Source organism: Trachemys scripta, chromosome 3 (genome assembly GCF_013100865.1).
Source record: "Trachemys scripta elegans isolate TJP31775 chromosome 3, CAS_Tse_1.0, whole genome shotgun sequence".
NCBI classification, from domain to species: Eukaryota; Metazoa; Chordata; order Testudines; family Emydidae; genus Trachemys; species Trachemys scripta.
The window spans coordinates 17,008,791-17,032,926 of record NC_048300.1 but is presented as its reverse complement, the minus strand read 5'-3'; the positions used below and the strand labels follow the sequence as shown (position 1 = coordinate 17,032,926).

General features: G+C 43.8%; 1 protein-coding gene across 3 annotated transcripts in view; it reads left to right on the top strand.

Annotated features, from left to right (window-relative positions):
* Positions 1-24,136, top strand: part of SERTAD2 (SERTA domain containing 2) — a 101,631-nt gene that overhangs the window by 6,219 nt on the left and 71,276 nt on the right. The window contains exon 2 of one of the 3 annotated variants that reach the window (XM_034764216.1): positions 2,694-2,939. The exons of 1 other annotated variant lie outside the window; for it this stretch is intronic. The gene's annotated coding sequence lies outside the window, so the exon portion shown is untranslated. Of the gene's footprint in view, positions 1-477; positions 2,940-24,136 lie in introns of those variants that run through there. One more of the 3 variants, XM_034764215.1, reaches the window with a different exon arrangement.

Genomic DNA, 24,136 nt, shown 5'->3' with positions numbered 1-24,136 from the left:
AGCCAGTGAGGGTCAGAGTGGGGCCTTTAGTGTTCATCTGCATTTTAGAAGCTGTATTTTGTCTTCTGGTCAGGTTGTGTTCCCAAAAGACCACGGGAGTCAGAGTTAGCACATTTTACAAATAGGTTCCTGATTCTCCAAAATATTGCCTGTAGTTAAGGAAACTTATTATGACCCTGTGGCCTTCACTACTTTTCTTTGGCACTGCTGTGGGAATCAGTTCAAGGATAGTTGTAAGAACATAGAAGTGAAAAACAGGGATAAAGAAATCCTAACTTGAGCCAGAACAAACTTTTTTTAGATTCAATAACATAAAGCCAGAATCTCAAGAAATAACGAAGATGTTACTTTTCATAAAGTCACATAAAATGTGAAGCTTCTAAGTGGAGAGGAAATTGTAATTACACCATTGTTTCTGTCTTGTAAACCATTCGACCATTAACAGTGAGGTTAAAGAGCATTAATTCTGACATCAAATTTCTTGTGAACTTGGAATTTTCCTTATCAAAATTAAAATTTGAATTTGTTGCATTTTCCTATATATACTAGAAACTTTGGGGAAGTTTTTAGTTTGTTTAAACTTTGGGGAAAATAAAGCACTAACACTGTGGTAAGGAATATGCATTGTATTTTTCTTGAAATAAAATAGAAGATGTGCATATTTACCCCTGTGTTTACTCCTTCTCCTTCTCTTTTTCTGTCTCGTATCTCTTCCATTTCCTCTTCTCTCTCTCCTCTTGATCCCTTTTGTTCCTTTCCTCATTCTTTCTCCTTTTACCTCAGTACCATTATTAGTATTATCAATTATTGAGTTACATTAGCACTTAGGTGCTGAAGTCAGGATTGGGATCACGTTTTGCTAGGCACTATACAAAAACATAGTAGCTGTCCCTGCTCCAAAGAGCCTACAACTTAAACAGACAAGATAAACAAAGGATGGGAGGGGAAACAGAAGCAGAGTGAGGTGTAATGACTTGCCCAAGGTGGCACAAAGCAGGTGAGGAGGATAGCAAGGAATAGAAGATGGGTCCAGAGCCCCACCCTAGTACCCTGTCCAGTAGACCACCCACCTCACATCTTTTCACCTCTTTCTGCTTTCTATTTTTTGTGTTCCTCATCCATTTGCTCTTTTCCATCTTAAATACACTCTGAGTTGGGGTGACATTTTGAGACTGTTCTGTAGCCATAAACATTTCTCTTCTGATACCATTTACACTGGAGAAGCATCACTGATTTCAGTGGAATGTCTCCTGACTTATACAGGAGTATGTGAAATCGCAATTAGGCCCCCTGGCTTCACATACCAGAAGAATACATGTATGTTCAGGTTAGGCACCAAAATATATATTTAAAAAAATGAATGTAGACAGGGAAAAGGCAATATTTGGTGCATTTGTGTTGTAATTTACATGCTGCACAAATCCAACTCAGGAATACTATAGAGATAAGACACATCTCCTATTAGTTCTTAAAGGACTACATCAGCTATTTTGCTGGACCCAGTAGTCTGAAAATGTGAAAGGTAAGCAGTGCTTTTCACCATGATGAGTAACCTATTTGAAGGTATAGTTTCTAAATAGACTTGACGTATCTAAGGCTACTGATAGCCAGGGTCATCTTGCTATGATGACTCTGGAGGGTAAAAGCACGAAGCTGATGTATAGACTGTTAAATCAGTACTGAAAGCAGGTTGGAAATTGGCTTGCAATGGCAGAAAAAACATAAAGTAGCAGTAGTCCCCTTTCCTCTTTCCCAAGCGCAATTTTTTTTAACTTTGAAACTGAGAAAATTATGTTTGCTTAAACTTTTAAATTTAAAATTTTCCTCACTCTCCAATATTTTAGTTTGTTCTCAGGAAAAAGTGCTTCTTATCTTTCAGACTTTTAGATTGAGGGGCTTGACATAATGGCACATGTGGCATCCCTAACTTAGAAAATCCACTCTCCTAAATCACAATCTCCAGTAGCTAATTAAAAATTAGATGAACTGCCTTCTTGCTCAGGGCAAATATTGGATTTCTTGGACGGTAACGTATGGATTAAACTTTGTTACTTCATACATTTTATTATTCTGTAGGGGCGGCATCATAGTTGTCCAAGAATAAGTGGTTACCCACACAAATCCTGCTAGGGATTTAATTACACAGTGCAGAAAATTCAAAAGTTACAGTTTTTCCAGAGCATTTGTCCTTTTTTGCACACTCACTCATTAATATTCCTGTGTATATTGATGATTTATGCCCATCATGGTCAACATACCCCCTTTATCCAGGGCGTACACGCATGTTGGGTGATTCACCTGCACGCACCCACGTTCTCTCATCACCTGCAATTCAAGCTCACGCAGCCGCTCTTCTTTAAATGCTTGTTGATTTCTCCTTCCCTCTCTTTTTCTGGGTGCAGGACTCTCTTTGGCTTTGCCTGAGAATCCTGGCCTCCGAGGGTCCTGCTTTTGCCTGAGAGTAAGAGCAGGAAGCAAGCACTATCTGCCCCATTTATAAATGTAGTATAAATCCTTACTGCTCTTATTCAGGCAAACGGGTTCCTTCAGGTTCTGGTAAGGGGGGTCTGTAGCGAGTACTGTGTTCCAGGTCACATGGAGAGTTAGAACTCTAACCAGTAGCTCCGATGCTTTTCTCCTCTGATGGTCTTTTTTTTCCCTCCCCATGCACCAATTGGACTCATGTTCTGAAGTGGAGAAGCTGGGAAGATCTCCTACTGCTTTCCCAAGCTCATGGGAGGAGCAGGGATGGGACAGAGAAAGCTCCCAAGGGCTCCCTCTGGCCCTGCAATGACATCCTTCTGCCTCCAAGGGAGAGGAATGAAGGTTTCCCTGCTGCTCCCCTTTCCTTGACTTCTTTGAGAGGACAGTGAAATTTCCTCTTTCCAGAGGAAAAGGGGAGTGAGATAGTAGCACCCCTTATGAAAAATCAACATCAGGTAAGTGCTGGAGAGCCGAGGGGATATTCATCTGGCCCGGATCTCACCAGATTGTGTATCTGCATTACATACATGAGTTATTTATTTTAAATGAAGAGGCTAGATTTGTGTGTGTGTGGTTTCTATGTGTGTGTTTTTAATGGTTATGCTGGATTTTTGCCATGCCACAAAACTGATTAGAAATTATTATAATGAAAAGGGGGCAGTGGATCATTTCAGAGATGGGTAACATGTCTGGGGGAAGGCAAATCTGAACACTTTCACAGTTGTTGGATGAGCAAAGGGTGCAGGTTCCCCACCATCACTTCCAGGAGCTACTACTGTACTAATTTTTTGGGTCAAAGACGAGACCAGTATTTAGTTATCTTAATATTTATACTGGTGTGTGTTTGTGCTATTATTTATGTGCAATAGTGCCCACTGCATGCCAGGCACTTGGTGACAGTTCCTGCTCCAAGAAGCTCACACTCTAAAGCCATAGGTCAGGGGGAAGGAGAATAACAATAGACAATTTATATACAAATCAACAAGATTTACTATAGGCAGCGTGCGAGAGCTGGGGCTTTTGAGAGACATGTAAATGCGGGCAGGGTTAGGTGCCTTACAGGTGACCTCAGGGAGGTCAAACTATGCATGAAAGGAGGTGTGTGGCACAGATTTTGTGAAAATCTGACAAAATGAGTGAACAAGGTTGGGAATGGGGAAGGGGAGAGGCGGGGGAGGCAAGACAGTGTTTGACAGGAAGGATAAGAAGGGAGAGACAGAACTTTGAGAGTGGTGACCAGAAGCTTAAATTTGAGTTTGGTATAATCGGATGAGAAGCCAATGGCAGGATTCAAAAAGGAGAGTTAAGTTACAATGTACATACAAGTTGCAGTGTGGTTGGATTTATTATGTTAGCAGCTATTGTACGCTTGAATTTTCTGGCTCTTTTTTGTTTAAACTCTCAACTATATAATGTTAAGTTTGTGTAGGGATTTTTTTATTTTTATTTCTTTTGCATCTAATTTCCTAAGCTTTCTAACAGGAGTAAAAAACATTAACTGAGTGCATACCATGTTGAGTTCCCATTACCTTTGGGTTGAGAACAACCATAACAAACTTTGGTGCAAAGAGTAACTTCTCTGAAAGTTGTAAGTACCTGAAACCAGGGACTTGGACTGTAAGCACACTGGGGCCAGGGCTGTCTTGTTTGTTTATGTTTCAAGCAGTGCTCAGAGGCTTCTGGGTGCTAGGGTAGTACAAATAATAATTCAGTTTAAAACAAACGGAAGTATTTTTTTCACATAACATACCGTCAATCTGTGGAACTCCTTGCCAGAGGATGTTGTGAAGGCCAAGACTATAACTGGATTCAAAAACGAACTAGATAAGTTCATGGAGGACAGGTCCATCAATGGCTATTAGCCAGGATGGGCAGGGATGGTGTCCCTAGCCTCTGTTTGCTGAAGCTGGGAATGGGCGATGGGATGGATCATTTGATCATCTGTTCTGTTCATTCCCTCTGGGGCACCTGGCCACTGTCAGAAGACAGGATACTGGACCAGATGGACCTTTGGTCTCACCCAGTATGGCCATTCTTATGTATGTTCTTATAATAATTTAGAATAAAAACTCTTCAGCCATAATTCTATCATTACTTGTGTGTGTCTCTCTCTCTCTCTTTCTCTCTCATTTTTCCTCCATTTGGAAGGATGAAATGCAGAGCTTTTTCTAAGAAGGTATCTAACATATGTCCTCAAATTAGCCAGTAAGTGGCATTACAAAAAGGTTACAGCAAGTTGTTGGCAATTTGCCCATCCTTCTTGCCACTGGAAACATAATGCTCGTGCAATGTGCTCATTCATAAGACATCTGCGTGCAGAGCCAGTCCTGGGGACACACAAACAGTGTGGTTGCGTGTGGCCTCATTGGTGGCCAAAGAACATGGCCTGGGAGCAACGGTAATAAACCGTTTTTTCTTTGACAGTATGACGGAAGGGGTGAGAACTACGGGAGCCGAATTTGCAGAGGAGCAGTGGGAACATCCTGGGATGGGTGGGGAGATGAGAAGTAGGGTAGGTAATTGGCAGTGCCATTGTGTGGTGGAGGACTTCAGATAATTTCTAACCCTCAGCATTCTTCGCATAATAAAGTAATACCATAATAGCACTGAATGCCCTGAGCACAACAAGATGGAGTGATTAATTAAAGGTCATTTTGATCATTGACTTAAATCATTTGTTGTTGTTTTTTTTTTTTTTTTTTTTTTTTTTTTTAGTAATTGACTTAAATCAGGTTGAGGCTTCATGAAAACTAATTGGAAAATTTACGCTATTACAATGTCTAATTATAATTTAAGTGCCACTACTCAGTGGGTATCGTATTGGAATTTTACAAAATTGCTGTAAGCAAAAATCAAAATTTTGAAAACTGAGGCGTTATCCTGTCAACACACAAGCAGGTACGAGGCTTCACCCACATGAATGTTCCCATTGATTTCAAAGGGCTAAAATTGGGTTTTTGTTAAGCAAATTTCTCCTAGTGGCATAAAATCTGTCACTTCAGAAAAAAATTTGCTTCTGTGTAAACCGTGAAAAGTTATTTACATTGTCAATATGTTAAAGTTATTGTGAAACTTTTTTACGCACACAGATCAAAATGTTCAAAAACAACCTACAGTTAGCTTCTTAGCTCAGTCTTAGGCACCTAAGTGACTCAGGAGCACAAGACCCATTGACGTCAGACTGCAGGCTCTGATGGAGAACAGCCTGGCCGAAACAGTTCAGCTTGTTTAACCTGTGGAAGCTCAATATATCGTAAGGGGGTGTTGGTTGCAAATACCACATGGGCTGTTTGCTTATCAATCCTGTGCTTGCATTTGTGGTGTTCTCACAGTTGGGATGTTAATGAGGCCTTGGTCTTGTCCTTTTCAGCATGGAGGAGTATGAAAGTTCTTGGGAGAAAAAAATCTTCATGTAAATTCTACTGACAAGTCGCTGTCGTATCTGAAGGCTTCTCAGACAGGAATGGGCCCTCGCTGCCTGTGGCTGACCTCGGCCTGCCCCTGGGCTGGAGGCTGTGAGGGGGGTAGTTTAGTGCTGGCTATCCTGGATCCCTACTCCTACAGGATTCTGCTATGCAAGAGGGATCCTCACCTGGCCACTTAGGTCAGCATTGACTATGTTTGCTCTGCTTCAGCTGTTTGACGGGGCTGAGGATCTGGTCCAGCTAACTTAAACTCGCAAGCACCCTGTCAGGTAGAAAGAGTTTTATCCCTGTTTTACAGATGAGGAAACTGAAGCACAGATATTCCTCCCCTCCCCCGGAAATCTGTGTCAGAAGAAGTAGTAGAAGCAAGACCTTCTGATTATCAGTCCTCTGCTTTAATCACAAGATATTTCTTGAGCCACTTACTAAAAAGCAGCTTAGATTGTTACCCTGTTAGTGGCTCGACCTCCCCATGCAGGCTTGTATATACAGTGAATGATCATGTAATAAGTGGAGATATTTTGTTAGTGTTTCTCTTTACATAACACACTAAATTATGTCATAGGGAGAGGTTTTGTTCACGTGTCTTAGTGCTTATGCACTATGGTTGTATTTTTGGCTTTCTCATATTATTTCTAAGCTGTTAATAACCGATAAGGAGACAGATGTGTGGGTAACAGTATGTGCAGTCAAATCATCCTCTTGGCTTTTAGGCCCAGAGGGAACAAAAGGTGTTCATGGACCAAGCAAAGATGACTTGTAAGAACGTAATGGAAGGATGGCCCAGTGGTTAGAGTGCTAGCCTGAGCTGTGCGGGAGACGAGTTCAATTCCTGCTCTGCCACAGACTTCCTGTGTGGTCCTTGGCAAGTCACTTAGTCTCTCTCTGCCTCAGTTCCCCATCTGTAATATGGAGGTGATAGTGCTTCTCTACCTCAGAGAGTTGTGAAGATAAATATACTCAATATTGCGAGGCACTTAAATGCTAGGATGATGAGAGCCCATACGAGGGTCTTAGATAGAAAATGAGGGGAAATTCTAAACAGCATCTTTCTCTCCCTGAAGCTATTCTGTAACAACAGCATGTAGTTTGGGCACCGAGTTTTTGTAGGTATGTAGATGAAAGCCACTTGATGTGGTGGTCCCACAGCAAAATACACATGGGTGTTAATGCTGAGTATCTAAGTCTTCATAATGGAGGACTTTTCCTGTACTGTATCACAAGCAGCTACTTTCATCTCTCCTCCATTTTAATGGCTTACACATGATACTGACTGACTTATTTCAGGTGTGGGGGATGCTATATATATATTACACAGTACCACTGCCATCTTTCTTAATTATGTATGAGGCATGGCCATTATACCTATTTCCTGATATATATTAACAGAAGGAAAGGAAATAATACCAACCAGAGTTGGAAATTAGTTCAGTGGCTTGACTCTGGTTAGTGGTGGGGCAGTGATAAGCATGAGGTATAAAGTACAAACTGGTTTTCTTTAAGGCTAACTCCAGGCAGCTGTGTGCTCTGGTAGACTGGGAATATAGGAGACCAGTGATGGCAATCCTACGTCCCTCATGTCGTGCATGTGGCTTGCAATGCTTGACTGCGACACATGCTTCATTTTACACAGATTCCACGCTGTTGTTTCCTATGTGAAAGGTCAGCGTACAACGTATAGGGGCTCCAGACGCACCAAGAAGTATTACATATACTGCAGATGGCATATTTCTCATATACCGCATGCTCAGCATCTACCAGCTTGAGTCAGAATTGGGGTATTTCCACTCTGACACTGAAAGGCCTAATCTCCTTTTTATATTTTTAATATATTGCCTCTGAAATCATCTGAAGCTGTTGGAGAGCTGCTTAGGCCAATGGTAGAGCTTTTCATTTTCTAGAGGGCTCCCATGCATATCAGATTGGGCTCCTAGCCACTCACCAGCCCCAGTTTGAGCAATTTAAGTCCCAAACTTGTCCCACTAGTACTTACAAAATGCAGAGCCTGATCCTGAGAGGTGTTACAGGTGTTCCACTTATCTCCTGATCAGGCCTTTTGTCTTGTATGACATTGTTCCCAGTGGCATGGGAGGAAAAAGGCCAGGGGAGTCTTTTATGGAGTACATGTTATCTCCCTGCATTTTTACATTCCTTCCAACTTTAAAACTCTGTATCACAACTACCATCCTTTTAGCCTAGAGGGCTCGGGCAATGTTCTTGGCTCATTGGTGCCGGAAGGAGCACTGTCGAATGAGAGGAGGGACTTCCCTATTTTAAACAGGAGGTACAAAGTGTATTTCCTCTGTAGCATTCCTAGTCTTGCTGGGTTGGAGAAAGGGACAGGAACTGATCTCTGCTCTCACCTGTGGCTGTAAGGCTCTCATCTCTCAGTATGCTGGGCCCCGACAGTCTCTTATTCTCTATTACATTTTTCTCCTTTTGGGAGGAACTTTGACTCCGTAATAATGAGATACATCAGCTTGAGTAATTTCTGTTTGAAGATATTAAGCTCTGTGAATACTGAAGAATATTATGTCTTCAGATTTTGAATGGCCCTTTCCATAAGTCAATACTGCTGTTGGAATGATTTGTTTCAACTGCAGGGGCTAGTTTAAATAGAACTGTCTAAGCTTGTGCTGCAGTTTCTCATGTATCATAAAGTGAAGTTCAGTGAATGATGAGTTGTCACGGGATACCATAATGAAATAAGTACTCATCATAGTTTTGAAATAAATAGTAATTTCATTAAAGGGGAGAAAAGGACATTTTGTCCATAAGCTTAATTATAAGAGCTGGAATTCCTAAGCAGAGATTTTTCACATGCAGTTAGGTTGCAATGAGTGAATTCAGTGTGGGGAGGGATGCTGAAACTCCCAGCCATGTCTGAGCCACATGTCTGCAGTAGATTCTCCCTCCTATTGGTACTTGGTGGTGTGATACTTACGCATGGTTTTTGTACATGATATGTATGGCCGTGCATGCAGCCTGGTCCTTGAGGCAAAAGTCAGCAAAGTATCTAATGTGATACCTTTATTGAACAACTGACAAAGATTCAGTAGTTGCCGTTGAAAGTCAACATTTGATAAGTGACATCTGCTAGCAATTTTCCATTTAAAAAGTCAATATTTGCTATATATTGCTTTTAGGTAGATGTTTGCGAAGGACTGCACTACAGTGGAGTTCAGACCATACTCCTACAAGGCAGAAGTTTAGTAGCTCCCCCTCAGTTCAATTCATTTGCTTCCCCATTCATCTTGTTTAACACGTAACCACAAATATTGTGGGGTTTTTGTTTTTGTTTTTACTGGAAATAGTACTTTATAGTAACAGAAGAGAGATAACAGGATGGGGAGCCAGGATCTTTGGGGTTCAAATGCTTGTTCTCAAATGCTGACTTCTGTAACCAGAACCAAATCCCCTACTCTCTCTCCCCAAATTTCCCTATCTGTAGAACGTGAGTGATACCTGCCCACTTCAGAGTTGTTGAGAGGGCTGATTTTGCTGCTGTCTGTAAAACACTTTGAAGATGAGCAGTGCTGTACATGGGCCAAGTATTTATTTTTTGAATTCACTGTGATGCTTCCTTGAATTTACTGTTTTTAGCAACTACAGTCGTTGTACTGTCATGATCCTAGCTCTCAGAGCTAGTACCGGGGGTACTGCTTGTAGCCTCTATCTGCCCATCTGTGATGGTTCTGCTGGAAACTCTCCATTTGTGGGGGCTCTCATGGTACTGGGGGAGGGGGGCAATATACAATTGAGCATATGGGAAAAACTCCCCTATTCAATATGAAAAATTCAATATAAAATTAAGTTGTTTTTTAAAATTTGTTTTAAATTTTTATTTTAACATGAGTTATCCGATTCTCCCCAGACCCTGCTCCTTTTCCCCTCCCAAGAACAATGCTAGCTAAGGAGCAGAGCAAGCAATGTTGTGCAATAGGGAGGATGCAGGAGCAATAGCGTCTGGGACTGGAGAGTAGGGACCCGCCACGCACACCGTTCTGTCAGTTGCTGCAAAGACCGGGAGTGATAGCTGGAATACCTGTTCTTCCCACTGTGTGGAGTCATGGAAGTTGGTGTCAGTTCAGTAGAGGGGGATTGTCCTTTCTGCACGGATCTGTAGGAATTGGAAGAATGAGCTGGTTTCTGGAGGACTGGGGGGTATGTGCCCACCCCACAATGGCTGGGGCTGCGGTAATGGGCCCCCAGCATTCACTTCCCTGCAGCTTCATGGCATCCGGTTTAGGGAGAGGATGGGAGCAATTCACCCCTATGAGCAATTGCCAGAGGTAAGGATAAGGCAAGGAAGGGACTGTGATGCCAGCATGGAGAGCTACAATCATGGTCCCCTACTGCAGTTACAGATGCAGCCAAAGTAAAAACACGGTCCGTATCTTTGGAATATCTGGTTCACTCAACATACCCATTAATTTAGACTAATTTACTTTCCAGTCTCTCTAGCTTGTCACTCAGGCACAATGAACCAGTAGGAATGATGGTGTCCTGGGACTGGCTTGACTAGTTTCTCTCTCCTGAGAGCCAGTTTCTAGTCTGCCACCAAGAGCAAAGTTGCAACCGGCTCCACCACTATTGTTCAGTACACCTGAGCCTCGTCAACAAAAGCTTCAGTGACAGCCTGGAAAAAAGACAGCAAAGGAGAGTTACGGCCCTTTGCCAGCTCCTTCTGGGCCTCTTATCACTAAGTCTGAAGCAGCTGGGGCTTTAGAATTGCTGCATTCTCCCTCAGCCCTGGAGAGTTAAACGGGCCCCAATCCTGGATATGTGCCAAGTGTGCAGCCCCTCAGTTTAGTAGGGGAGGACTCTTGCTCTGTCAGCAGCCCCTCCTAGTATCTCCTTTGCCTGCTGGCCCGCTCATCTCACAGCATGGCGAGTGGGGGGACTCAACCTTCCATTGACAAGCACCCCAATCCCATGAATTTTCCTTGATTGGTTGTTGACTGAGGTCCCTGAGACCCAGAGAGAGCTGGGGCCCTCATGTCAAAAAGGATCAGAAAGTGCCTAGAAGAGATCCTTATCCTCATTCACCTGGTGGCATCGGCCCAGTGGCTCTGTCTGCCAGGAGGGATCATGGCAGGCAAAGAGGAGAGGGAATTTTCATCGAAGTACCAAGGCACTGACAAAGATCCAAGCATGGCTCAGTTTTTTCCAGGGTCTTTGGAGAGCAGAGACTGGGGCTCTCTGTGCTTCCTGACTGATAGGCGCGAGCAGCCTTCTGGCCTCCAGAAAAGCAAATATGAGGAATGGACCCGACTGGAAGGTAGGAAGGGACACACCAGAAAAGTATACCTGAACCCGCCTGAAAGCTGGGATGGGATGGAAAGCTGGAGGAGTGGCTTGTGGATACTGACCCCTGTCATGTGACAAGCAGTATTTTTTTTTTTTTGTAGCTCTGACCCATGTCAGGAAACAAAGTTCAGTCTCTTAGGCTAGGTCTACACTACCCGCCTGAATCGGCGGGTAGAAATCGATCTCTCGGAGATCGAATTATGGCGTCTCGTCGGGACGTGACAATCGATCCCCGAATCGACTCTTACTCCACCAGCGGAGGTGGGAGTAAGCGCCGTCGACGGGGAGCCACGGAGGTCGATTTTGCCGCCGTCCTCACAGCGGGGTAAGTCGGCTCCGATACGTCGAATTCAGCTACGCTATTCGCGTAGTGAAGACCTGCCCTTACTTGCACTCCTGTATGGTCAGACGTCTATTATCTGGTATTGGAAGTAAACCAGATACTTGACAAAAATTGAGCAAACGAAGCCACCTGAATCCCTTGGCCTGGAAGGGAGCCTGGCAAAGAACTGGAGGATGTGGTTGCAGTACTTCCAAATCTTTCTCAAAACCAGTGGCATTGCAGAGAAATTGAGGAGGGCATTTTGGTTCTGACTCTGACACATGCAGCAATTGAGATCTACAGCTGATTCCTATGGAAGCATGGGAAGAACTGCAAACTGCTAGAAAGTCATTTAAAATACGTCATTTAATCCTTTGATCAATGCAGGAATATCACTTGGGAAAGGTACACTTTCTTTATGCTAGTTCCCATTTACCATAGTACTCTACACTTACATAAAGCTAAGTCATGTGATTTTTGAACTGTTAGCAGATGGACTAATTGGAAACTAAATGATTTGTGGTATAACTGATAAGATGAAAAAGGTATTGTGAGCAACAGCCTTGACTTTGCAAAGAGCAGTGGGTATTTGCAGGGTTGGTGAAAACTGTGCTTTTCCCTCGTTAAAAATGTTAATAAGCAGTGGAAGAACTGAAGTGTAGTGAACTAAAAAACATATGGAGCCATAAAGACAGAATTCATTCGTAAACAAAAATGGCAGACCCAGATTTGTTTGTAACAAATGCAGAGGTAATGGCAATATAAAGCCAAGGGGTCCAGCACAATGTGTACATAAAGTATGCTGCCATTTTGAAAAAGCACATCACGTCAGCACCAGTTTCAAAGCATATAAGCAAATGATGTTCATGAACATACAGCTGAAGGACAAAAATCAAATAATGATGCAGTTGGATCACTTAATTAAAATTACCAAGGAAGGTTCTACAACAGAGTGGTGTGTGACCCTGGAAATAAATGAACCAACAATGAATTTCAAAATAGATACTGGAGCTGAGTGCAAAGAAATCACAGCAAACATACAGAAACATTAGTGACTGCCTGATGTTAAAATAAACTAAGCTAGTTTTCATATAGCTGGCACACAACGAACCCATGTGGCAAAGCCACGCAGACATGCCTGAACAAGGGCAGATACCACTCATCTGTAGGGTTGAAGAACAGTCTACAAATACGGATGCTCAAATGGGTGTACAGAATAGGGCTCTTAAAGAATATGATGAGGTTTCATGGACTGAGATGAATTAAGGATATAATGCAACATATGAGAGAGATCTCAGTGTATCACCAAGATACGTGCACCATGCTCACATGCGAGAGATGAAGCAAAAGATGAAAATGACCAAACAATAGTTAATTATTGCTTCAATACAGATAGCAGCTGAATTAACAGTGTGGTCACTGAAAAAAAAAAGTTTAAATATATGTGTACCTATTTAAAAAAAAAAGTCTAAATAAGGCCATCAAACACTAGAGCTCTAGCCCAGCAGTTCTCAACTAGGGGTCTGGGGCCCGCTGGGGGGGCCGCAAGCAGGTTTCAGGGGGTCCACCAAAATAAACCGGAGAACAGGGCCAGCCTTAGACTCCCTGAGGCTCAGGGCAGAAAGCCGAAGCCCAAGCCGCATGGGGCTGAAGCCAAAGCCCGAGCAACTCAGCTTGGCAGGGCATCCTGTGGTGTGGAGCCACAGGCAGTTGCCCTGCTTGTTACCCCGTAACGCCAGCTCTGGCTTTTAATCTACTGGTTATGCAGAAAAACAGCTGTTTGTGGCACAGGTGGGCCATGGAGGCTTTTATAGCATGTCGGGAGGAGGAGCCTCAGAAAGGGAAAAGGTTGAGACCCCTGCTCTAGACCATGAAAGTAGATGAGGAAACCATGTCTAGACTTTAAAAAACCAAAGTATGTTCAGTTCTGGATGAAAACTCCATCTCTCACATCTTCTAATCGAGGGAATTGAGGGAAGGTAATTGTTGATGCTCTCTTGAGTTGGGGAGAACACACACCCATTGACAAAGGAGTTTGACTAGACCCAAGAAAGCTTGAAGCAGTTGTACTAGTGGAAAGACCACAAAACAAGGGGGCCTATAACATAGAGATCCATGGGCATGTTATCACTAAGTAAATTGATTACTAATTTGTTACGATTAAGTGTGACCACAGCTTGAGGACCATACAGAATGGCAATAGTATGACTGGAAAAAGGAAAAACTTCATGGAATTAAAAAGAGAGAATTGTTACAGAAACATCCGTACTGAAATATTTTGAGATGAACCAGGAGCCTAAAATCGGAGTAAATGTAAGTTCATGTGGTTGGATGTCTAGAAATAATGAACGCAAAGAACTGTAGGAAGAGGAATTTGAAATAAGTGCAGCTCAAGAACTACCCAGTTCTGTAACAAAATTCGATAAGCTCAAATAAGAAACAAAAAGTGAGTCAAGCCCAGGTATCTTCAAGCATAAAATCTTACTGGGATATGGAATTTCTACATATGATGGATTTCTGTGTAAAGGATGTTATGTCATAATACCACAGCAAGAGGCCATAAATGCAAATCACAATCTGAGTACAGAAAAATGCAAGAACAGAGGCTGGGATGTCATGTTGTGGCCAGGCACTCATGCTGCTACTGAAGATAAGTTTTTGAAATCTGTAATAAATTACAGGAAGCAGAATGCAAAAGCGCTGCATGAAATTTCCACTCAGCCCTGGTCCAAGATTGGCACAGACAACACATCAAGTAACAATGCAATAACCATATTGTGTATTGTACCTGTTCACCATAGGATTCCATGAGCTAATAATGGCTATGGCCCACAATTCATGACTGACTCATTTCATTGGCCCTCTTTGATGTATCCTTTCAGTCACATCACGTCAAGCCCTGACTATGTATTATCAATGGGTCCAGTCTATTACCAGCACAATCCTTTTTGTGTAACATTCATATTACACAGCTTCTTTTACAGACTGATCAAGCAAGTTGACTGACTTTGTCCTTGGTAGTACACAACTACCATTATCCTTAGGGATCAAAAACCTAACGGAGAGGCACCTGTCTTGTACTAAGAAGCACAAGACCCAGAAATGAGAATCTTGTCCAAATGGTATTGTTGGAAAGGTAGTTTTTGTGCTGGTGAAATGCCCTTTTTGTCAGCTTACAAAGGGAAGTGTCTGTCTTATTCCTAATTAGTATTGAGGTGCAGCAGAATCCCAGACAGATCGCAGAAGTGCTATCCTGTCCACTTTGGCCTGGAGTATTTGAAAAAGGCAATCGTTGGCTTTTGGATTGAGGGGAAGTAGACTCCTGTAAAGGAAATCTGTAACGTGTTGCCGCCTCTGGGAAGTCTGTCAACATGCTTTCTGCCAACTCTATGCTGAAGGTTGGATATTTTAGCTTCTTGCATTGTAGCCTCTAGCCATAGGGGCTGAGAACAGAAATGCAGGCTCTTGGGTCACCTTCCAATCCTCGAAGCTTCACTTTAGGTTCAAATACATGCACTTCTTTTTCCCCACGATTAGAACTTAACTGAAACTTTCTTACAGGCAGAAGCTATGGTGTGGCACTTGCAAAACTGATATGGATCCGTCAGTCTGTCTGTTGTTTGGCTTTTTGTTTTTTATTTTTTTTAAAGCAAGATTAATAAGTAAAAGTTAGCTGAAGAAAGACTGGACCTGATACTGTCCCTATTCCGCACCTCCTGCTCCTGCTTTCCCATCGCTCACCCTCCCCCCCCCCCCCCCCCCCCAAAATACACCTACATTTAAGTTTGCTGTGTTCCAGGAAATACCATAAATGGAACAAAAAAAAAGTTAAGTCAGGCGCTCTTATTTTTGTCTCTACTGGCAGTAAATTTGACACAATATCTTCCTATGGTGGATTCTATTCATGTATGTTAGCACTGACAAGGGGATTTCCTGGTCTTAGAAGAGGAAGGAACTGTAGCTACTCTGAAATTTTAAATGGTTCCTGTAATGCTTGGTCACTCAGTGCAAAGTTTTGACATTCTGTGTATTCACATTTTCATCTTAATCCTTTTATTGGTGGGCAAACATTTTTAGAGTTTGGGAGTATTTACAGGGGCACTAGGGAGAACTCCAAACTTCCTTGCTATCCGTTGTGTTTGCAACTATGGTTTTCATATGCAGTGTGATATCTAATATGATAAAAACAGATCCATGTTTTTATTTGCAGTCTGACAATGAGGTTTTGCTGTCCTAGAGAAGATTGTTTTTGTTTTGGCTTTTTTTTGGTGTCCTAGTGAAGAGTAAGTAGCCTTTTGCCTGCATGCACTTACATACATGTGCACACTCTCTCATTCTTTCTCTCCCACGTGCACCAACACACAAAAGGAGATTGTTCTTGCTTGTGCACAGCCAAAAGAGGCCGGGCACTGCTGTCTTCAGCTCAGTGGAAATTGGCAGTATCCCATCTCCTGTAAACAACAGTCTGACGTCAGCTCGTGCAGTGGTGATAGCAGCACAACTTGAGAGATTTTCAACTGGCCAAGCTGTTGAAAGCCTGTCGTTGGCTTTGATAATCTCTGGCTAGACTTTAGAGGACTTGGTGAAAAAAAAAAAAAGATTGGTTAATGACAGAAATAATAGAGCAATTCCTGATAACTTTGCATGCAGTGGAGAAGTGATTGTAAGTGCTGTATAAAAGAGGTATTTTGATTCTGATCTCATTGTATGTAGTAGTCCTTTCTGTCAATTCATGCTCTAAAATATTTACTGCTTTGTAGAGTTGACATGATTGTACTGGAGATCACAGCACAATTAAAGTACCGTATAACAGGCAATCAAGCAGATGATGAAATTTGACTTTCCCATTGTGTTGAATTAAACACTTTTTTTCATTATGGTTTTAATTCTTAGTGTTTTGTTTTTTATTTAGTCTAGATATAGTTCAGGGAACTGAACCTGATATCTTAAGCTTCTAACTAAGGTTCTATATATTTTATTACTTTTATATTACCAGTATAAAGAATATTTCTTCCAACTGCATATACTTTTGTTCATACCAAAATTTAGACACCAGTAGTAAGGTGTAGTCTTTGGTACAGTGAATGGCTAAATAAATAATGGATAAATTAGCCTGTAGTGAAGTGTTTCAGGGAATCTCCAACAGTACGCAGTGGTTGGAAACCAATAGATTACCTCCCTTTACATGGGATCTCCTTGGGGAGCGGGAACTGTGAATACTTACTCTAGTGTAACACTACAAATATTTTGATTGTACAGCTAGAGAAGCCTCTATTGTACTTCTGAAATAGAGCCATTGTGACTTAAATTTATTAACAGCTGGTTTTCCTCATATCCAGACAGTTAAAGAGACTTTTCTATTGTTCCGTTTTACCACTGAAAGCTCGTTTGTATTATGAACATACAATATTCCTGTGCCAAAATCCACAGCTAAAAATGAATGGTTTGTAATTCTGTTGTGCTGGTAACAGTGGAAGGGTCAAAACAAACATGAAAAATCACGGTACTGTTTGACAGAAAATCAGAACATTATAGCAAAAAGTTGACAAACTGCTATAAACAACTTTTCATGGTTAAAATACGGGCCAGAAAAGGACTCTGTCACATGTTAAAATATTTGTCTTGTGTAAAAGAGCTGCATGTCTGCATTATTCCTTGTGCAGATGTGGAGACAGCTAAAAAGTACGTATTCCTTGTCAATTTTGTAGTGAGAGTTTGCAGAAACTGTAAAACCCCAGAAGGGAGTGAGAACAATAGTAAACCTTAGTTTTCTGAATTACAAAAATGTTTAAATCTCTTTTTAAGGGTATACATGAACGGGGTTAGTAATACAATCTGGCTTTATTTGTGGGGGCAAGGAAGGGGAGAGACGAGAAGGGAGCCTTTTTTGTTAGGTGTTTTTACAGCCATCAGTGCAGAGTCATAGATCACTTCATAAAGAAACTACTTGGTATAGGATGAAAACAACCATAGGGTATTTCCCACATATTTTAATAGAAAGAATGTAAAACAGGGATTGTTTAGATCTCAGAAAGGATCTCTTAAACCTAGAAGAGCCCTAGCCTACTTTTAGCCAGGCTATTCCTTGAAATCAGTGTGGGTAGAAAGTACTCAGTACGCATGCAAGGTTTTTGGCATGTGGTAGTAGGATTTGGTCCTTCTTGACTTATGTGACTCAGATCATTTAGATAAGACAAAACAATTGAACAATCAAATTGGAAAGTGTAGGGGACAATTTCCTGGTGCAAGTGCTGGAGGAACCAAGTAGGGGCAGAGCTTTTCTTGTCCTGCTGCTCACAAACAGGGAAGAATTAGTAGGGGAGGCAAAAGTGGATGGGAACCTGGGAGGCAGTGACCATGAGATGGTTGAGTTCAGGATCCTGACACAAGGAAGAAAGGAGAGCAGCAGAATACGGACCCTGGACTTCAGAAAAGCAGACTTTGACTCCGTCAGGGAACAGATGGGCAGGATCCCCTGGGAGAATAACATGAAGGGCAAAGGGATCCAGGAGAGCTGGCTGTATTTTAAAGAATCCTTATTGTGGTTGCAGGAACAAACCATCCTGACGTGTAGAAAGAATAGTAAATATGGCAGGCAACCAGCTTGGCTTAACAGTGAAATCCTTGCTGACCTTAAACGCAAAAAAGAAGCTTACAAGAAGTGGAAGATTGGACAAATGACCAGGGAGGAGTATAAAACTATCGCTCAGGCATGCAAGAGTGAAATCAGGAAGGCCAAATCGCACTTGGAGTTGCAGCTAGCAGGAGATGTTAAGAGTAACAAGAGGGTTTCTTCAGGTATGTTAGCAACAAGAAGAAAGTCCAGGAAAGTGTGGGCCCCTTACTGAATGAGGGAGGCAACCTAGTGACAGAGGATGTGGAAAAAGCTGATGTACTCAATGCTTTTTTTTGCCTCTGTCTTCACAAACAAGGTCAACTCCCAGACTGCTGGACTGGGCAGCACAGTATGGGGAGGAGGTGACCAGCCCTCCGTGGAGAAAGAAGTGGTTCGTGACTATTTAGAAAAACTGGATGAGCACAAATCCATGGGGCCGGATGCGCTGCATCCGAGGGTGCTAAAGGAGTTGGCGGATGTGATTGCAGAGCCATTGGCCATCATCTTTAAAAACTCATGGCGATCTGGGGAGGTCCCGGATGACTGGAAAAAGGCTAATGTAGTGCCCATCTTTAAAAAAGGGAAGGAGGAGGATCCGGGGAACTACAGGCCAGTCAGCCTCACCTCAGTCCCTGAAAAAATCATGGAGCAGGTCCTCAAGGAATCAATTATGAAACACTTAGAGGAGAGGAAAGTGATCAGGAACAGTCAGCATGGATTCACCAAGGGCAAGTCGTGCCTGACTAACCTAATTGCCTTCTATGATGAGATAACTGGCTCTGTGGATGAGGGGAAAGCAGTGGATGTGTTATTCCTTGACTTTAGCAAAGCTTTTGATACGGTCTCCCACAGTATTCTTGCCACCAAGTTAAAGAAGTACGGGCTGGATGAATGGACTGTAAGGTGGATAGAAAGCTGGCTAGATCATCGGGCTCAACGGGTAGTGATCAATGGCTCCATGTCTAGTTGGCAGCCAGTTTCAAGCAGAGTGCCCAAGGGTCGGTCCTGGGGCCGGTTTTGTTTAATATCTTTATTAATGATCTGGAGGATGGTGTGGACTGCACTCTCAGCAAGTTTGCAGATGACACTAAACTGGGAGGTGTGGTAGATACGCTGGAGGGTAGGGATCAGATACAGAGGGACCTAGGTAAATTTGGAGGATTGGGCCAAAAGAAACCTGATGAGGTTCAACAAGGACAAGTGCAGAGTCCTGCACTTAGGACGGAAGAATCCTATGCACTGTTACAGACTAGGGACCGAATGGCTAGGTAGCAGTTCTGCAGAAAAAGACCTAGGGGTCACAGTGGACGAGAAGCTGGATATGAGTCAACAGTGTGCTCTTGTTGCCAAGAAAGCTAATGACATTTTGGGCTGTATAAGTAGGGGCATTGCCAGCAGATCGAGGGACGTGATCATTCCCCTTTATTCGACATTGGTGAGGCCTCATCTGGAGTACTGTGTCCAGTTTTGGGCCCCACGCTACAGAAGGATGTGGAAATATTGGAAAGAGTTCAGCGGAGGGCAACAAAAATGATTAGGGGTCTGGAGCACATGACTTATGAGGAGAGGCTGAGGGAACTGGGATTGTTTAGTCTCCAGAAGAGAAGAATGAGGGGGGATTTGATAGCAGCCTTCAACTACCTGGGGGGTGGGTTCCAAAGAGGATGGAGCTCGGCTGTTCTCAGTGGTGGCAGATGACAGAACAAGGAGCAATGGTCTCAAGTTGCAGTGGGGGAGGTCCAGGTTGGATATTAGGAAACACTATTTCACTAGGAGGGTGGTGAAGCACTGGAATGCTTTACCTAGGGAGGTGATGAAATCTCCTTCCTTGGAAGTTTTCAAGGCCCGGCTTGACAAAGCCCTGGCTGGGATGATTTAGTTGGGAATTGGCCCTGCTTTGAGCAGGGAGTTGGACGAGATGACCTCCTGAGGTCCCTTCCAACCCTGATATTCTATGATTCTAAGCCTTCAGATAACCCTTACGTTGTAGCAGACTTGTAAGGGAAAGATAACCCAGTTAAGCTAAGAATGCGCACAAGTAATCACTTGGGTAAAATTCATCCACCTGCCTGAAGCCCAAATATTTGGACTCTTTGCAGGTGGAGTGTAGAGGGGCTGCGGGGTGAAATTCACCCCTCCCAAGCCAGAGTAAGTGAACTGATTTGCTACACACACCTCTGCACCAGCTGGGGGCCACTGGATCCATGTAAATGTGGATCCCGAGGCCTCTACCCTGGAGCAGGTTTGTGCACCAATCTATTCAGGGCCAGCATGTAGCTCCTTTCTGCTCATGTAATGGATGTGCAGACGATCTCTCTCTCGGAGTGTCAAACACAGCACAGCTCAGTGAGAATTTGTGGGCGTGAGAAATTTATAGAAGTGTTGCCAAAGTGTAAGAAAAAGACATCCCCTCAGATCTCCGTTCAAAGAGGGTAGGGGACATCCTGGGCGGTTACACACTACGTGTGGGGTTCAGTGCCCTGCATCCACTGTCATTTCTGTCTCTTCCTGATCTGGTGGCATATTGCTAAATTGCATACGCCCAGTCTCTGCTGTGTGTCTTCGTTCTCCCAAGGTCCTGCATGGTTTTTATACTTACGCCCACAGAGGGAGAAATCCTGACTCCATTGAAATCGATGGGTGTTTTGCAACTGACTTCTGTTGGGCCAGGATTTCTCCCAGTTTCCATATGAGGCGTAAGTGGCATAGCGGGCCTCGTGCTGGCCCTCTGCAGCATGTGTAAATTTCCAATATCAGCTAGCGACAAAGGCATTTCAGTTCTCAGGTGCGGCCTCACTACAGACCGGATCCTGCTGTCTGTTCTGCAAAGGGTGGAAGAAAGAACGAATAGGGTGGTTCTCCTCTTCTCCCTGTTCCTATGTGTAAGTGCCACGGTGCTCTTTTGTTTCATCTTCTTGCCCACCTAACGTGCTGGTCACGCAGTGCAATTTAACGGGGATATGGGCTGTGCATAATGCACACGCTGTCAGTGGTAATCCCTAGCCGGACACTTACAAACCAGTCCTGTTCCAAGGAACAGTAATCGTGTGTTGCAGCCTGTTTTGCCAAGACTTCCTGCTCTGCAACTGCAAGATGGCTCTTGAGATGGCTGCACCGTTGACCCCGCCCTGGGATCTCTCACCCCCTCTGTATGTGGTTCCCCCAGGTAAGGATGGCATTTTCCTCTGTTTTTGTAACTAGGGTTCATTGCTTATAGGCAGCCCCTTTTATATCATGCAGCACATTAGACCCAACTTATGTGGCAATGGTCCCAAACTTGCCCAGCAGAGTTACAGAGTTATGTTAGTTGATTATGAATTTTTTCTATAACCTTCTGTTTTACTGAAATAATTCTTTAAAAAAGTGTGTCAGATTGCTTGGTCTGTTTTCAATGTCTATTTGCTTTTCAGGAAAGATGTGGACAAGTTGGAGAAAGTCCACCAGAGAACAACAACCGTGATTAAAGGTTTAGAAACCATGATCTGTGAGGAAAGATTGAAAAAAATTGGGTTTGTTTAGTCTGGAGAAGAGAAGACACGGAGGGGAGGGTGAACACGATAACAGTTTTCAAGTTCAGAAAAGATTGTACAAGGAGAAGGGTGAAAAATTGATCTAATTAGCCTCTGAGGATAGGACAAGAAGCAATGGGCTTAAATTGCAGCAAAGGAGACTTAAGCTGGATATTAGGAAAAATTTCCTGTTAGGGTAGTTAAGCACTGGTACACATTACCTAAGGAGGTTGTGGAAGCTCTCACTGGAGGTTTTTAAGGACAGATTAGACAAACACTAGTCAGGAATGGTCTAGTTATTACATAGTCCTGCCCTGAGTGCAGGGGACTGGACTAGATGACCTACTGAGGTCCATTCCAGTCTTGCACTTCTGTTCCGATTCAGCAGCGTATTATCGCCTAGGCCGACAAGGGTTTGAGCATTGGCCTGCTAAACCCAGGGTTGTGAGTTCGATCCTTGAGGGGGCAATTTAGGGATCTGGGGCAAAAATCTGTCTGGGGATTGGTCCTGCTTTGAGCAGGGGTTGGACTAGATGACCTCCTGAGGTCCCTTCCAACCCTGACATTCTATGACTCTAAGGACTAGGCCGGCAAATTTGCAGGGGTGGCAAATTTGAGCACCCATGGAGAATCTCCCCTCCCCGCCCCGCCCCTCCTGCTCCAGCTCGCCTCTGCCTCCTCCGCGAGCGCGCCGCCGTGTCCTGTTTCTCTCCCCTCCCTCCAAGCGCTTGCGCTGTGAAACAGCTGTTTCGTGGGGCAGGGAGGGAGGGGAAACGCGGGGCACTGGGGGAAGAGGCAGGGCCGGGCGGGGATTTGGGGAAGGGATCCAATGGGGGTGGAGTTGGGGCGGGACTTTGGGGAAGGGGTTAGAATGGGGGCAGGGAAAGGGTGGAGTTGGGGCGGGGCCAGGGGTGGGCAGGCAGCAATTATTTCAGGGCCTAGGGGCGGCAAAATCATTAATCCGCCACTGCTCCTATTTGTCATGTAGCTTAGGCATTTGTCATGTAATGCCAGCTCCAGTGTCAAAAAGTCATGGGTCAGTCCCTGAAAAATCAGGAGAATAACTTAACAATCCTGGAACTATTCATTTAAAAAAAAGATTTTTATTTGCCTTCTGGTGTTTGAGCTTTAGGGTTCCAGTTTTCAATCTGTTCTCCACAACCATAAGGGCTAGAAATTAATGTTATTAAAAATGAAGTGAAGTTTTAGATTGTCATGTAATCAGTTGACTCCAGGAGCTGGGGCTTTAAGAAAAACACCCGGTATTGCGAGAATGGCAATCAAATGGCAAGAGCTGGCAATACTGCAGGAGACTGCCCTGGTATCTTACTGAATTTCCACAGTGATCAAAATAGTGATGAACTATTGCAAAGATGGCTTCTCCTCAGACCCTTGGGCATGAAGCAAATTACTAAGTACACAAGCCCGAGGTTTGTGGAGTGGGGAAGGTTCATGGCTGAAGCACTCCTTGATCTGACTTCAGAATTTAAGTCCCTCTCATTTCCATGAAGTTTGTTCAGGTCAGCGATGGACCGTATATTCTTACGAACACCCCCTCTGTTGTGGCGGGAGGTTGTTGAGTGAATCTCAATGATCACTTTGGGGGATAGGTGGTGATGGCTAGCTGGCTGGCATTTGGCTCTCTGCTCTTCCGTTCCCTTGCTGCTAAGGCTGGGAATCCTTCCTCTGTCTGGGGCTCTGACCATCTACTTCCCTTTGAGCTCTTGCTACCCCAGCCGCCTACCCAGTTAGGGGTGTGTGTGTCCTTTTTCTGCTCCCTTGAGCATGAACAGGGTGGTGTGAGGAGGGAGAGGCTCACAAAGATGAAGAGTAGGTCTCAGGGTCCACCCCACTGAGGCCCCTTGTGCTGCTTGTCGCAGTGAGCTGGCAGGGGGAAGCCTAGACTTAGAGAGGGAAGGAGAACAGGGTGACAGCATCACGGGTCGTAACAAACGTTGGGACTCTTGCCAATTGGAGTTCAGGTGTACTTAGGGTTCTATTCTGAGAACTACTGCTGCTCCAAGCACTGGCTCAAGTGAGTGTGGTACAGAGGAGGGTTGTTCACATTAGCTTTTGCTCTTTGTGTGTGTGTGTGTGGGGGGGAGGGGATGGCTTTTTTTTTTAAAAAAAAACCCGTTTTTCTTTCGTGCAAGGCTAGGTGGATAGAAGGAGGGCAGGCAGCGCTAATGCGGTTTTGAAAATCTGCAAGGAAGACACCTGCGCTTGCAAGCGGTCTCCTGGCCCTAGAAGTGCTACAAACCTTCCTCCTGCTGCCTGCCTCTGCTGCCCTAGCCCTGTCACCGACCACACAGTCATCTTCTCTCTGGTGTTGGCCTCCACTGGAGAAGAACCCTACCCCTATGCAGCGGGAGCTACGGAACTGAGGAAGGCAGCTGCTATGTAGAGCAACTAAGCCCTCCTGCAAGTATCCCACTGTCCCTATAAATATCATGGCCTTCTTCTACCCTCC